The sequence below is a fragment of the Balaenoptera borealis genome, assembly GCF_965194805.1.
Source record: "Balaenoptera borealis genome assembly, chromosome: 12".
In the NCBI taxonomy this organism is placed as follows: Eukaryota; Metazoa; Chordata; class Mammalia; order Artiodactyla; family Balaenopteridae; genus Balaenoptera; species Balaenoptera borealis.
This window is the reverse complement of record NC_138869.1, coordinates 32,328,023-32,344,797: the sequence shown is the minus strand read 5'-3', so window position 1 is coordinate 32,344,797 and position 16,775 is coordinate 32,328,023. Positions and strand designations below refer to the sequence as shown.

Here is a 16,775-nt window from a genome sequence, read left to right as displayed (position 1 = left end):
TGTGTGTGTGTGTGTGTCTGCAATTATCAGCATAACTCAGGCAAAACCAAATGTTTTTGTTTGAATTCTCATATAATTATGAAAAATATAAAAGGATATGGAAAAAAGGCCCTGTTAAAAATGTGCAGATCTGATCATGTCAGCAGGTCCTGCTGAAACCAAACAATGACTTCCCATTGCTCTTAGACCAGAATGCTTAACCTGCCTAGCAGGCCTGCCTAGTATGGCCTGTGCTTACCTCTCAGTCTCACTCACACCCCACTCCTCCTCCTCTGAGTAAGCCCGTTCCCCTGGCCTTCTTTCAGTTCTTTCAAGGCATCCTGTTATTCTTGACACTGGGCCTTTGCACATGCTGTCCTCCCTTTCACTTACTTATTCATTCTTCAGCTTTCTATTCAAATCCCACTTTGTGGAGGGGAAACCTTTTTAACCTCTCAGGCCATATGATTCCCAGTGTATTTTGCACTAATTGTGCCCTTCCCAGAAGTGTTTATTTTGGAATGTTAATTTAATACTCATTTTAAATAATTAATATAGTTCTTCCCTACTAGACTGTAAGCCCCACAAGAGGAGGGACTGAGTAGGAGTTTTTTCAAGATTGTATCCCCAAGACCTAGCACAGTATTGAGCACAATATTTGTGATCTGATAAAAAATAATTAGGAATATATACACAGATGAGTTCCCTTCATAAAGCGTTAACTGGAAAGAACATCTCTCCATCTTGAATATTATAATATTCTCCAGTCTTCTTTTCAAGTAGAATAATGGGAAAAAGTCTTTAATGAGGGTCTTGTTGACAGAGGTGTAAAAACACAAGGCAGCTAAAACTCGAATTGTTGAATTCTACATTTGCACATTATATTTACCTCTGATGTGTTCCAAAATTTCATTTCATGGTGATAATGAATCTGTGGGAAATTAGCACTCTATCGCTCTTCACATAAGAGTGTTAGTGAAGGTTTTCCAAGCTTCAGGCAGGAAACGAATATTTTTCGGGTAACTAACTTTGTAACATACCCTTACTTCTTCAGCAGTGTTCATCTTTACACCTTGGAGGGATGGAAACCTAGAATTAGAGAGAGCCATCAAGTTGGAGACAATATTTTATTCTAAGATCAGTCACGGATGGGAAATTTTCTCCTTTTAAAATAACATTTTGATGTTGAGATTTTTTTAAAATATGAATTAGTAAGTTCACAGGTAACCAAACTGCTGTATGTGAGGTTTTGATATAGTCAAGGTCACACAGAAATTAGTGACCCAGCGGGGACTAGAATTCAGGTTTCTGGTTTCAGTCTATTGTTCTTTCACTAGTTCCTTCCTTCATTCAACAAATGAAACCTGAAGGGCTCCTGTGAGTCTGGCACTGTGCTAGGCACTGTGGAAACAAAGATGAAGGAACTGTCCTTGTCCTTGTGGAATTCATTACTCCATGGGAGAAACCAGGCAAGAAGGAATGATTACAGTACAGCTGTGATGCATGCTGTTTGTAGCAGCCGTGGTTGGTGCCCCAAGCTGAATGCTGTCAGCCCTCCTCTGACTTCAGCCGCAGCTGTGGTGGACAGCTCCATGCCTGCTGATGGCTTCCTGTGCAGGAGCTCGCTTAGAAGAGAGAGCTGTGACCGCCCTGAAGATCAACCCTCAACCAGAGGGGGATGCAAGTTTGTGGATAAATGTCCCATCCTCCCATCCTTCAGAAGGACAATTCTGAGGTGTGTTCTTCGCAGTGCCTCAGAGAGTCCCCTGGAGATTGAGCCTCAGGTGTCCACAGCAATACTCAACTCAATAATGTACCTTTACTGGCTTTTTCTCCTTCCCAGGCTCACTTTCCCCACTCCCTCACTTCTGCTTCCTAAGATCATCTCCCAAATAAACTCCCTGCACCCAAGCTTTTGTTTCAGGCTCTGCTTTTAGGGGAGCTGATACAACCACAGTAACAGTGAATGAACAGATGAATGAGTTAGTGAATGCAGAGGAGACACTAGGGCCAAGGTTGCAAACTGGAGCATCTTTTGTTGCCTATCCCCAAGGTCACTGTCTATAGTGCAGTGGTTTGTGTGTGTGTGTGTGTGTGTGTGTGTGTTTAAACCTACTTGAAGATTATGTGGTTAAGTGTTGGGTGTGGGAATGCAAGACGGGAGCATCCAGGTCAGAGCTGAATTGCTTTCCTAAAGAAATAGATACGTATGTGTGGGAGGAAGGGAAAGATCCAGGAGCAGAGAAGGCTGGGCTGGCACACCTATGGCCTAGATAGAAGAATGGAAAGGGGGAAACAGTGAGCAGAGGAGAGGGTGGAAAAGATCTGGGTATTGAGGATTGCTTTTGATAGAAGGAGTGTTGTGGTGTGATATAAAATCCCCTGAGTTTTTCCCAGGCATGGTCTGGGCCCTGTGTGCCTCCCAAGCTGCTGGGACCATGCACACAGGACCGTGGTTTCAGAGTCACTTCTGTGACTCCAGTCTGAGCCTGTGGGAACTGCTGTTGCTCACAACGATCCCTACCAAACAAAGGACATTGAATGAGAAATCAAACAACAAAGGTGAAATAAAATGTCTGGCTAGGGCTAGCATTTCTTAGGCTTTTCTATGAAAACTAGTGCTTATTTACAAGTCATGGCTTACAGGGCTGGAATAAAGATTTAGCATGAGGGAAATATTCCCAATCAACATAAATTGGATCCAGTCACTCCCCTATGATGCTTCCCATCGTATTGAGATGATGTCTGCATTGGCGTGCCAACATCCAGCATAGTTCCTAGCACACAGTGGTACTCAATATACGTTTATGAAAGACAGTTGGGAACAAAAGGAGGAAGGGAGAGAATTAGTAGTTAGAGAAACAATCAATGCATCATCAATCAAAAGATTTTAACAATGGTGTAAACTCAATGCACAGAACCCAGGAAATTAAATCTTTATGAGGATGAAGACAATAGCATAATTCAGGATCTCCTTGGATCCTTTGGTTGGAGATGGATAGGGAGACTGAGGAGTAGGTGGCAGAAACTCTGTGTTCCCATGCAGAAAGCAGAAAAAGTTATTTTTTTCCTTCAGAAAACATCAGTGGGTAAGAGGATGCTCTCTTATTGGTAACGAGATTTGGGCTTCTTTCCAGAGAGTGACAGAGATCCTTCCAGCAAATCTTGAGGTCTTTGATGTGAGCACTGCCCAGAAAATACCTTCCACTGAGCAGGTATGGGAGAGAAACTTGAAGAAGGTATTTCATGTTCTCCTTTGTTGCGTCTTTGATGTACACAACGGATTTAATCCTGGAAGATGAAGACTTTATCCATTTTCTTCTTCCTGAGGAGAGCTTTGTTCTGTGTTTCCCTGTTGGGCATGATCCTGGTGAGTAGGTGACAGATAATTATAGGGTTTTCTCATTATCCAAGTAACCATTACCCAAGTCTCCATAGGCAACAAGTTGCATAGAAAAGTAAAAGTCATTATAACACAAAAATATTGACTAAGAAACTTACCATTTATGATAATACCCCTGACTAAAATATGCCCTGCCAATTACAAATACCCATGTTACGCTTTAAATTCAAAGCAAATCAACTGTGAAGACAAACTCAAAATCTTTTAAAGCATACAGTTTCATAAAGTCAATCAAAGTGATCTGGGAGAAGTGCTCCCAAGTACTGGCATAACCTTTGGCAAATGACAAACTGGCCTAGTTAAACTGGTGACCAGCTGGGGTGGGGGATAGGGGACCATAACGGGGATGACATAATAGCACTTCAAAAAAAAAATAATCTGAACAGCAAAAGAAGATACCCTTGGGGAAATTGACAAGCCCAAATATTTCCCCCAAATGATCTCTATTATGAACTTATTGCGACACCTAAACATGATGTGAAAGATGTCATTATCATACTGTGATAAAATTTGTGTTGAAAATTATGCCTTCCAAATTTCTGATTCATTCTTCACCATAAACATTAGTTCATAATTGTGATTATAAACTTTAAAATTATTTATAATATTAAAATAAGGATTTAAAAATGAATTTTAGTTTAATTTTTCAAGTTAGAATTTCAATCAAGTCTTTTGCCCTCGCTATTTACTTGAAAAATTGGTCCCTGTATTAACTCGCTTTACTTTTTGTGGCCTTTTCCAGGTATCAGTTATCCTGGCAGAAAGAAGACATCCTCTACTCTTGAATTTCTCTCCTTCTTCCTCCTCCACTGTCACTTCCTTAATCGAGTCCAACACTGTTTCTCACTTGGATTATTACAACCACCTCCTATCACTCCTGCCTCCTGGCTTGCCCTTCTCCAGTTCTTTCTCTCAGTTGCAGCCAGATTGAGGTTTCTAAAATACAAACATGGTGATGTCACTCCCCTACTTGCAGTCCTTTTAGGGGGCCCATCTACCCACTGTGTGCACATGTCTTAGTGTATCTTGCAAAGCCTTCAACCATCTCTCTCCAACATCCTCAGCCCTCCCTCCTGTACTGCTGTGCTCTTCATTCCAGCTTCTCATCATCCCTAATGCACTATCGTCCCACAGATCTGGCCATTGCACAGGCCTAATGCCTATTCAGCTTTCAGTTCTCAACTTAGAGATCTCTTTCTCCGGGAAGCCTCCCCAGATCACCTGGGTTTGATGTCCCTCCCTTATGGTCGGTCCCACAGCATCCTGCACTAACTGACTGTAATGAAGCTCTTATGAAACAATATTATTATCTGTTAGGGACGAGGGCACTACCACTGACACTTCAAGAATCTCTAGCACTTTGCTCGGCACCTGGCCCAGAGCAGGTACCTTAGTATATGCTTAATTAAAGGAATGAATGAATGATTAAGTGTAGCACCAACCAAACCAAAACAAAATTAATACTGTCATGAAAGGGAGTAAAGCCTTGCAGTTAAATTGAGACATTTCCAAGTCTGGTAGGTAAAGAACATGAAAGTTAAGACATCAAAACTCTTCCAGAGGTTATTTCTGGGGAGTGTGATTGGGGGAGTGTAAAAAGGGAATTTCATTTTTTACTTTATATACCTAACAATTGTTTGATATTGCTATAAGAATGCATTACCGTTATAACAAAAATTTTTAAAAATAATAAATGCCCATAACCAAATGTTTACTGTTAGTTTTTAAATAACCTCTAACCCTCTTCTTAATTTTTTTTTTAATTTTAATTTTATTGGAGTATAGTTGACTTACAATGTTGTGTTAGTTTCAGGTGTACAGCAAAGTGAATCAGTTATACATATACATATATCCACTCTTTTTTAGTTTCTTTTCCCATATAGGTCATTACAGAGTATTGAGTAGAGTTCCCTGTGCTGTACAGTAGGTCCTTGTTGGTTCTCTATGGTATATATAGCAGTGTGTGATGTTCATCCGAGCTCCTGATTTATCCCTCACCCCCCACCCCCTGCCACGTTTCCCTTTGGTTACCATAAGTTTGTTTTTGATATCTCTAAGTCTGTTTCTGTTTTGTAAATAAGTTCACTTGTATCATTTTTTTAAATTAGATTCCACATATGAGTGATATCATATGAGATCTGTCTTTCTCTGTCTGACTTACTACACTTAGTATAATAATTTCTTGGTCCATCCATGTTGCTGCAAATGGCATTATTTCATTCTTTTGTATGGCTGAGTAATATTCCACTGTATATATGTACCACATCTTCTTTATCCATTCCTCTGTCAATGGACATTTAGGTTGTTTCCATATCTTGGCTATTGTAAATAGTGCTGCAGTGAACACTGGGGTGCATGTATCTTTTTGGATTATGGTTTTCTCCAGATATATGCCCGGAGTGGGATTGCTGGATCATATGGTAGTTCTATTTTTAGTTTTTTAAGAGACTTCCATAATGTTCTCCATAGTGGTTGTACCAATTTTTTTTTTTTTTTTGGCTGCGTTGGATCTTTGTTGCTGTGCATAGGCTTTTCTCTAGTTGTGGCGAGGGGTGGCTACTCTTCATTGTGGTGCACGGCCTTCTCATTGCGGTGGCTTCTGTTGTTGCAGAGCACAGGCTCTAGGCGCGTGGGCTTCAGTAGTTGCAGCACGTGGGCTCAATAGTTGTGGAGTGACGGCCCTAGAGCGCGCAGGCTTCAGTAGTTGTGGTGTGCAGGCTCAGCAGTTGTGGCTCACAGGCTCTAGAGCACAGGCTCAGTAGTTGTGGCACACAGGCTTAGTTGCTCTGCGGCATGTGGGATCCTCCTGGACCAGGGATCAAACCTCTGTCTCCTGCATTGGCAGGCGGACTCTCAACCACTGCACCACCAGGGAAGTCCTGGTTGTACCAATTTACATTCCCACCAACAGTGTAGGAGGGTTCCCATTTCTCCATACCCTCTCCAGCATTTGTTTGTAGACTTTTTGAAGATGGCCTCCTCTTCTTAATTTGAATATTTCCATTTGTTAATTTTTTTTCTAAAAAAATAGAAAAACTGTAAAATGAAAGCTATCTTAAAGAAATGAAATATTCTGGACATTTTTAGCTTACCTGTTATGTGATGTTTATAAAGGATTTCCAGGATTTTTGCTGTCATGGAATGTTGTTAATAATCATGTGTAATGAGAATTTACTGTTGCTTCTTCAGGAGAGTGCAATTGATTTAGAGGGAAGAACATACACTTGGAGGGAAGAAACTTTTAGTTTTCACTGTATTCTGTACTATTATTCATTATTATTATTATTCTCTACTATTCAAAAACTTTACAAGAAGTTCCTATTACCTTTATAATAAAATAAAAACTAATTAAAAATTTAAAAGTGAATATTGGCAAGCATTTTATGAGGCTTTTAAAAAATACATTAATACTCCCGGCAACTCTGCAAGGTAGATATCATCATCATTTTAAAGATGAAGAAACTGAGACTACAAGAAGTTCTGTGACTTGTTCAGGATCAAAGTGTAATAAGGGGCAGACTGAGGACTCAAACCCAAATCTAATTTTAAAGTCAAGGTATAATTCTTTAAAAATGTAACACATCGTGTTTTTTGTTTTATTAAACAAGTAAATAGTAGTTTGCTTGGAGGATAAGTGTGTTACTTTAGGGATGGAGAGAGATTTATTTTCTTAGTTTAGGGCAGTAGCAAAGCTTAGGGATTCAAGATAAATGCTTTCCTGGACTAAGGTACCCAAAGAGGAATCATTAGCTGCCAAATTGAAAACAAATTTCCTTCTAACATCGTTATTAGCATCTTAAACATTATCATATTTCCTAAATAGTCTTTCTCAGCTTTAGCAACAATAAAGCTTTAGACATATAAGCCTTGAATATAGGAAGCAATCAATATTGATTTTAAATTTGTTAAAGTATAAATGTGTGTGTATTTATATACATATATGTGTGCATGTTTTCATATGAATATGTATTTGTATAGTGTAGAAAACTATATACCAGATGTTAACTGTTGTTGTACCTGACTGATGAAATTATAAATAAGTTTTAATTTCTCTGGAATTTCCTATACTTGTTCAGTTGTCTAAAATGGATATTTATTAATTTTGAAATAAAAAGACAAAGAGTGGGAATTGTTCCACAAGATAATGAGATTTATTATAAAGTCATAGTAACCATGTGTACTGGCTCAGGAATAGACAAATTGACCAATGAAACAGAATACAAAGTGTAGAAATACATATAGAAATTTGATATATGAGAGGTAATATGGCAGCAGGGTAGGATGGGGGTAGGAGGGGAGTTAATTCAATAAATTGAGCTGCAAAAAAAGTTACCCATAATAGAAAAATATGATTTTGGATCCCTAACTCAAATCATACTCAAAAGTCAATTACAGATAGAGTACGGACTTAAATGCCAGAAGGAAACAGAAAAGATTGAGAAATATTCTTAAACAAGATACAAAGAATGCTAATCATTAAAGAAAAGACTGATAAGCCCAACTCCATTAAAACTAAGAACTTATGCTAAGAATACCCTAAAGAAAGTGAAAAGGCGAGTCATAAGCAGGGAGAAAATATCTGCAAGGATACAAACACTGTATTAGAGTTCTCCAATAGAAAGGAAATATGTATCTATATGAGGAGATTTATTATAGGAATTGGCTCACACAATTATGGCAGCTCAGACGTCCCACAATCTGCCCTCTGCAAGCAGGAGACTTAGGAAAGCTGGTGATGTAATTCAGTCTATTCCTAAGACCTGAGTACCAGGAACCTAAATGTCTGAGAGCAGGAAATGATGGATGTCCCAACTCAAACAGAGAGCAAATTTGCCCTTCCTTTACCTTTTGTTCTATTTAGTCCCTCAAAGGACTATGTGATGTCCACCCACCCAATGAGGGTGATCTTCTTTACTCAGTCTATAAATTCAAATGCTAATCTCTTCCAAAAACGCAGTCACAGACACACCCAGAAATATTTTATCAGCTGTCTGTGAATCCTTTGGCCCAATCAAGTTGACACATAAAATTAACTATCATAACCACCAACAGATTAGAATAAAAAAAATATCAATTGCTTGAAAGCAAACAATTCAATAGAAAAACAAGCAAAAGTCACGAACAGACATTTCACAGAAAAGGAGACATTTATGGCCAATTAATACAAAAAGAGGCTATCAACCTTATTAGTAATCAGAAAATACAGATCAAGGTCAAAATACCATTTTATACCTAATAGCTTAAGAAAAATAAGAATACCAAGTGTAGGGAGGATGTGGCTCAATAGGAAAGCTTACACATTCTGGTGGGAGTATAAATTATTACAGTCACTTTGGAAAATAATTTCATAGTGTTTGACAAAGCTGAACATTCATATACCTCCAACCCAGCAGTTCTACTCCTGGGTGTGTACTCCTAAGAGAAAATCCTGTTCATGTGCCCATGAAGATGTGTTGAAGAAGGTCCACGGGAGAACTCTTCATAACAACAAAAAAATGGAAATGACTGAATTGCCCACTGAGAAGAGAACGTATAAAAGTAAGTATCTAACATAGTGTCTGGCACATAGTAAATACTCAATAAATGATAGCCATTATCATTAGCCCTGGGTATCAGTTTCATCATGCAAAATAGAGCGATAATAATACCTATTTTACAGTAATGTGTAAAGAATTAAATGAGAAACAGATGTAGGCCCTTGGCACACAGACAGCATTTGACAAATGTTACTGCCTCCTTATGGATGTGAGTGAAGTCTGGGGGGGAGCTATCAGGTTGGTAATGAAAGGGTGTGTATATGCGATGCTGCCAGCCAAGGCCTACCCTTAGCAGGCTTCTAAGGCTGGCTGTTTTTGTTCTGAAGCAACATTTTTATGCCTACTCTATGCCAGGAAAGCACCTTCTGAGGTGGCACTACTCTTGTCCCCATTTTACACATTTGGAAACTGAGCCTTGAGAGCTGAGATGACTTGCCCCAGGTCACCCAGCTCAGAGGAGTAGATCTGGATTTGAACTCAAGACTATCTGATCCTTAAAACCAGCACCCTCTACTGCTTTCCAAATGCTACCAGAGCTCAACATCACTTCTAACAGAAAGTCAAAAAATCTCAACTGGCGGGGATTCCAGACTGTCCTTCCAGTCCCTATCCCCACCTGAGGGTGTGTGTGTGTGTGTGTGTGTGTGTTGGGGAAGGGAGGAGACCCAGTCCTGACAACCAATGGGAGACCTTGGGGCAAATGTCAGCTTGGAAGAGCAAAGGCCACAAGTGGTTAACGGCATTATTCCCCGAAGGGCACCAGAAAGTCAAGTGAGCCATTCTTGACCTTTCAGAAGCTATTATGAGGAAAACATAAAGAAACAATTCTGCGGGCTTAATGAAGGAACGCTGTGAAAAGTGTAATGGGCTATTTGTGCACATCTCAAAAGCATCATATAATTTGCCACAATTGGCAGTCTATTCTCCAGCAAGGCCAGGCAGGGTGTTGCTACTTAGGCCCAAAGTGCCTTGGCAAAGCCAGGACCCCACCTCCGTCCCTTCTCTAAAACCCAGGGTGTCTATGATTTAATTTCCAAGGCTTAAACAGCAGCTGCTGAAATGAAATGTGGCACAGGCTCATTCATTTTCCCTGAGTGCTAAAATATGTTTTATGCTTCAAAATATGAGCCCTATTTTGGTTTTGGTTTTTTCCCACTACACATACAGAGTTCTTTTTTTTAAAATTACATTTCCAGGCAATTAGTTCATTACATTGACTCAGCTCTTCATGACTTTGGTGGGGGCTGGTGGAAGAGTGAGGTGGCAGAGTACTTCATTATTTTTAAAAATGGTTATTGGCCATGTTCGGTTCCCACAATTCATTCCCAATTTCATAAGGGCATTTACTATGCAGAGTCTCTGCATAAAATCATCAGCTGCTACATTAGCACAATGGCTCTTTGGAGTCATAACAGTCTACCACAGAAATGATCCGTGGATTATATAAGTTTATAAGGTCCAATACACTTACAAACAAAGATTTTTTTTTTTACCCTTTTCCATTATTTATTCCTCATTAGGCTTCCCCCTCCCTTTTTTCTGCTCTTTAATACAAATGCAAAAATATCACCCAAAGCCAGGAAGAAATAAGCCCAAGTAAGTTTAACTAAAGCTAAGAGAGGACTGAGGAAATGATTTTATAAAAGCAATGATTTTCAGTTAACCCTGACCATCAGCCTACATTGCGTTCCTACAGAGTTTCTGTTCTCTGTTCACATTGTCTGCCAAATAGAGGTAAAGTGACTTTGGGGGCCAAGGTTTCTAGCTTTTTGTAGTCTGTGTCACAGTCTGGGGAACTGTTGTGTGACTTCCATACAGTGTTCCTGTGTTGGCTATTAATGATTTGACTCTATTTCAGGTTCTCAACTGTTCTAAAACTGAGTGGTAAAAGTAGGAAGCAAAACTGGTAACTGTGTATTCAGATAATGTGGGCATTTTTAATCAACTTACTTGAAAGATAGAAAAATTGGTCTTAAGCTGGCAGAGCTCAGTAGGCAGAGAGCAAACTGAAATATCTTCAGTGGCCCGGGCTAGGCCAGGATTAGAGCCCAGGTTTGCTGAAGCTATAAACAAAGGTGGCAGCAAAGTGAATTTAATGATAACAGAAACATGCCCTGGACAACTGTCACTGCTCATATGTGATGTAGATAATTCTTTACCAGCAGTACAGCCTTGCCCTTCACTTCTGACACCAGAGAATAGATTGTTTTCTTAGAAATGGAATATTCAAGTGAAAGGTATTTTTAGACATCTCTAGAAATGCATCCACTAGGAACAAAGGGTTGACCATAGTGTTTATCATCTCTCCCTGCCAAGACCCAATAAATGATAATAAAAGAATGAACCCATAACTAAGACAAGCACAGAGAGGCCATCAATGAATAAGGCACCTCGACAAATTTCTGATGGATGGGTAGAGGGTAGGAGGTTATTGGTGGATGAAGGAGAGGGAGTAAGGAAGTTGCTGCAGAGTATGTAGGAGGAGACTCCATAGGAGAAAGGAGACAAATGACTTAGGGGAGCCCTAAAGAAACTATAGTCAAGATGGGCAGTGTCAGCAGAGGCTGGGAATGAGAAAGAGCTTAACTGAAATTATTTTTGGAAGGACTATTTCTATCAGCTCCCTCTCTCACCTTCCCCTTCCCAGTCCTGCTGCAAACAGAGCAGCACTTGGTTGATGGGGCACCTGTGGCTCCCACACATCCCTGCGAGTCCTCCCAACCCCAAGCAAGTAAAGCTAGGCCTTGCCCTCCTGCCACCACCTTCCAACTCCAGTATTTCACCCCCAGGCTGAAAAACCAGAGAATCTTATCTAAAGAAGCTGAGTAACTACCTGGAGAGGAAGGAATGCTAGGGTAGATGCAGGCTCTCCCACAGTACAAGTATCTTTTGGTATTTGGGAACCTTGCTTAGAATCCGCTTCTAATGAATGCCGAATTCATTCCCTCCCTGAAGTGAAATCAGCTAGGCAGTAATCCTTGCCCTCATCCCCAGAGCTCCCAGGCAGCCTGCCCATTTGAAGGCTAACAGTACAGAGACCTACCCAGGCCACAGTCAGTAGTCATTGTTGAGGTCGTCATCAATGTTGTTGCCTTCATCAGTATCATCACCATCATCAAACATTTATTGAGCGCTGACATGACTTCTCAGATCTGTCAAAGGCATCTCAAACTCTTGCTCCAAACTAGACTGATCTTATTCTTCCCCAACTTCCACCCAAAACTCCTCCTCTTCCAATATTTCCTCTCTTGGAGAATGGACCTACCAACCATTGTAATTAACATTTATAGAGCACTTACTCTATGCCAGGCACTGTTCTAAGCACATGACATATAACAACACATTTTAAACCTTACAACAACCCTAGGTGGGAGGGGGAGCCAGGCTTAAATCAGCAAGGACCCCTTGTAAGCATTTCAGATCAACTGGCTAAAGAAGTCTCTGAAGAAAGACTTGAATCTCTTAGACTCCGGTTATTAGTTGTGATATTTTTCTCTGATTCTAAATAAATTTCATAGCAAATTTTGCATGAGTTTGTGTGTGTGTCTAGTTTTATGATATTTTTATTATTTTAGGCCTCCAAATCTTGGGTTCTCATGGGTAACACTGATACAGGACAAGTGTTAATAGAGCCAACACTTACAGACTCTACTTACAATGGGCAGACACTGCCTACAGTGTTTTGTGTATACTAGCTCATTCAACCTATCTCCCCCATCTTACAGATGAGGAAATGGAGGCACAGGATATTTCAGTGACATGCCCAAGGTCCCAGGTAGCCAGGCTTGGTGGCTCAGCTGTTAGCCATTCCAGTATGGTCTCTTCGGTAGTTGTAAAGCCTATGCCATTAAGGAAATATTGTTAAAGTTTTAGGTGTGAAATAGAACTGTGGTAGTGTTTTTTAAAATGTGTGCTCCCCTAAATAAATTAAACATAGAATTATCATATGATCCAGCAATTCCACTTCTGGGTATATACCCAAAAGAATTGAAAGCAGGGGCTTGAACAGATAGTGGCACACCCATGTTCATAGCAGCATTATTCACAATGGCTAAAAGGTGGAAACAATCCAAGTATTCATCGTTGGATGAAGGAAAAATAAAATGTGGTATATACACACAGTGGAATATCATTCAGCCTTAAAAAGGAAGGAAATTCTGACATACGCTACAACCAGAATGAACCTTGAAAACATTACACTAATAAGAAAGTCATGAAAGGACAAATATTATATGATTCCACTTACATGAGGCACTAGAGTAGTCAAATCCATATAAACAAAAAGTAGAATGGTGTTTGCAGGGGCTGAGGGGTTGGAGGGGTAGGGAGTCACTGTTTAACGGGTACAGAGTTTGATTTTGGGAAGATGAAGTTCTGAGATGGATGGTGGTAATGGTTGCACAACACTGTGAATGTGCTTAATGCTACTGAATCATATTCATAAGTATGGTAAAAATGGTAAATTTTATGTTATATGTATTTTACCAGTAAAAACCCTAATAAACAGCAAACCGACAAACCCACCAAAAATAAATAAACATAATAATTTTGAAATGTGTGCTCATCTGTTGAAAATAAGATGATGCATTAATAGATGAAATAATATATATTGCTTTAGGACAATGTGGTGAGCGGAGGGATTGAGAAATGTAAGGGAAATGTGGGGTGGGGGATGGGGAGCTGAAATAAGATTGTCCAAATACGGATCGCTGTTAATGCTAGGTGATGGTATACATGGATATGTGTATTCTACTTTGTGTATGCTTGAAGTTTCCCATGAAAGAAAAAAAGTTTATTTTATTTTATTCTATTCTATTCTATTTTGCCCTGCCTTGCAGCTTGTGGGATCTTAGTTTCCCGACCAGGGATTGAACCCGTGCCCTTGGCAGTGAAAGCATGGAGTCCTAACCACTAGACCATCAGGGAATTCCCTTGAAAAAGAAGTTTTAAAAATCTCATCCCAGTAGATAATGGGACAGTAGCTGCCATTGTATTTATTAACCCTTCAAATAGAGACAGGGGCATGGAGCCCCTTTCAGCCCATTCCATGATGCTCCTGAGAACATACACCACTACCCACCAATAAGGATTTCACCCTCAGTGTCCCGTAGAGAACTCTCAGGGCATTTACTGTCAGCAGCTGCCCACCCTGGGTGATCTCAAGGGTTGGGAGAAATAAAAAGTAGCTCTTTCTGGTGGACTACCATCTACAGAAAACTGTGCTTCATCTTGTAATACAAAAAAAAAAGAAAATGGCAGAGAAGGTCCACATCAAGAATCTTACCTATAAGGTACATCTGCTTCATGTCATGGGACTTACCAACTCCTCAACAAAGGAAACATTTTAAATTATAAAATTAAGGAATCTAGGTCATTGTGAATATATTTTTTTCTGAGCTTTCACACATACACACACAAACACCCCTACCTTGGTCAAGCAACCACATGAGTTGGAACTGGTCACCATAAGCAAATAGTGAGCACTCTACTCACTGCTTCATTTATTCATGTTTTAACAAGTATTTACTGAGTACCTACTGTAATTAAGTCATAGTACGATGTGCTAGGTGATGTGCAGACCAACTCAGACCCTCAGAGTTGATATGAAGATTATTTTGAACTAAAAACATTTGAAATTCAATAGATCCAGAAAGAAGCCTTTTTGGAGCTTCCCTTATCTGATGAAAGGCAGAAACTCCGGGAAATGCCCCTCTTTGAGGCAGCTTCACTCTGAGGAAGGAAACTGAGAGTAAAATTGCCACAAATCTTCTCTTGGGGCAGTTTTTACTAACTAGAAAGAAGTGGGTGGTGAGTACTTGCACCTGCAGAAACAAATATTATCACAAATTTTCTGTCTCCCATTTTGTTTTCCTAAAAGCCCACTTGTCTTTCCTAAAGAAACTCATTTGTTCTTCCCATAAAAGCCTTTTGTCTCCCCTCCCTTTCCCATTATTAAGTGGATATATAAGCCCCTATCTTTGGCTCTTTGTTGAGTCACATTTTTTCTGTTATTTCCCACATCTATAAGTGAATAAAAATCTGTCTTTTCTAATGCTAATCTTTGTCAGTTTAATTCACAGGCCCTCAAACACTGAATTTAAGAGGGTAGAGGGAAAGTTTTTTCTCCATGACAGTGACTAAGACAGAAAAATTCTTGCTCTCATGGAAACTGCATTCTACCAGGTAATATACACAGAAGGAGCAAATGCACAAATAATTATTTACAGCTTGTCATTACTGCTTATTCAAATAATGGGTCAGCGAGAGTTGGTATTCACCTGGAAAGCCTCAGTATGAGGATACGATTTGTTAATACTGGAGTCTGTTCTAATTAGTTGGTACCTGTACCTAAGGATGGTTAAAATATGTAGAACATCACACTAGGTTGTCTAGAAAAGCCTCTCCAAGGAGATGACACTTAGGCTGAGTCCAAAAGCATGAAGAAAAACCAGCATTAGGAGAAGAGGGGAAGAACATTCTGGGCAGAGGGTGGAGCACACACAAACGGCTCCTAAGAGCTTAAAATACTCCAGTGTGAGTAGAGCAGATGGAGGAAGGGTAGAAGGGCCACATCACACAAGACATGGCAGTGCTTCTGTTTGTACAGGAATTCAGAATTTGTGAGTGTTACCACTGGAATCATCATTCTCCACGACGGGGACTGGGAGGAAAAACTAGTGCTTACAGACAAGTAAAGAGAGATTTCAAGTTAAACTGAGAGTAAAATTGACAGGGGACATCCAAAATCAGGAGATCAAATTAAGCATTAAACAGTCAATTCAACAGCAAAGACCTGATGGTAGCTACAGACGGCAATTAGAAAGTATAAACAATCTGATCCTACAGAAACCAGGGAGGGTTGGGGGGTTGGAGGGTAGAAAAGAGTCCTAATAATTTTTTGGCCACTTCATCCCAGGGCCTTACAATTTCATCCTATAGTGGGCTTGAATCCTGAGGAAGGGCCGGGTAAAGTTGAATCCAGAGGCAGGAATACAAAGATCGAGTGCATTTCTCAAGCCATGTAATATGGTTCACAAACATCTCACCCACCATTGTATTTTGGTTTTCTTTTATAGGAAGAATATACAAAGGCAGATTCACACATTAATTTCTGGACTCAAGAGAAACAACATTTAAAAAGTCTTTTTAGTAAGTAAAGTTTCATCAAGTAAATGATGTTCTTATTTCCCCTGGAGGCAGGCCCTAGAACCCAGGGCCTCCTAGAAGGTAGGCAGGGCTGCTTTATGTTATTTATATGCAGCATCAGAGAAAATAGCATCCAAAATAACACAACTCTGCTCTTCCTAGAGTTCTGTTTGTAGTTATTCAAAATAAGACTTGGGCTTATTTTTTCTAAAGGTGAATGAATTTTATGTCAACCTCGAGGAAATGCAGTATTTAAAGTTAACCTTATTACAGGAGGAATTCCTGGAAAGATATAATAAAATCCAACAGTTGGTAGATTCAAGCTGGAGGTCACTCTAATTAAGAAAGTAAAGAGTAAATGGAATGCAAACAATCCTATTTCACACTAAACAATTCAACTGGGGAATCATTTTAACACAGTGACTCAAGGGTGGATTACATTCTCCCATGCACAGGCACAGCCCCCATTGAGTATCAGCAGAGACACTGATGCATATCTAGAAACAGTTTGGGGCCTAGAGGCTGGTGAAATAAATTGTGTGAATCAATTTAAAATGCAGCCAGATGTTTTTTACTCCAAAAATGAAAGGACATGGAATGGGGGGCGGGGGGGAGCAGGGGAGAATCCACAGATAGCCCACATGGCAGAAGACTGAGGCACAGGCAGTTTTAAAGTCAGCCATAAATTGGCTAACTTGACCTCTTTTCCT

At 39.9% G+C, this 16,775-nt stretch overlaps 1 long non-coding RNA gene across 1 annotated transcript in view; it reads left to right on the top strand.

Annotated features, from left to right (window-relative positions):
- Positions 1-16,671, top strand: part of LOC309606960 — a 69,247-nt gene extending 52,576 nt beyond the window's left edge. Inside the window, exons 3-4 of the long non-coding RNA XR_014232146.1 lie at positions 3,117-3,194; positions 4,125-16,671. This is a non-coding gene — a long non-coding RNA (uncharacterized lncRNA). The remainder of the gene's footprint in view (positions 1-3,116; positions 3,195-4,124) is intronic.
- The last annotated feature ends 104 nt before the right edge of the window (positions 16,672-16,775 follow it).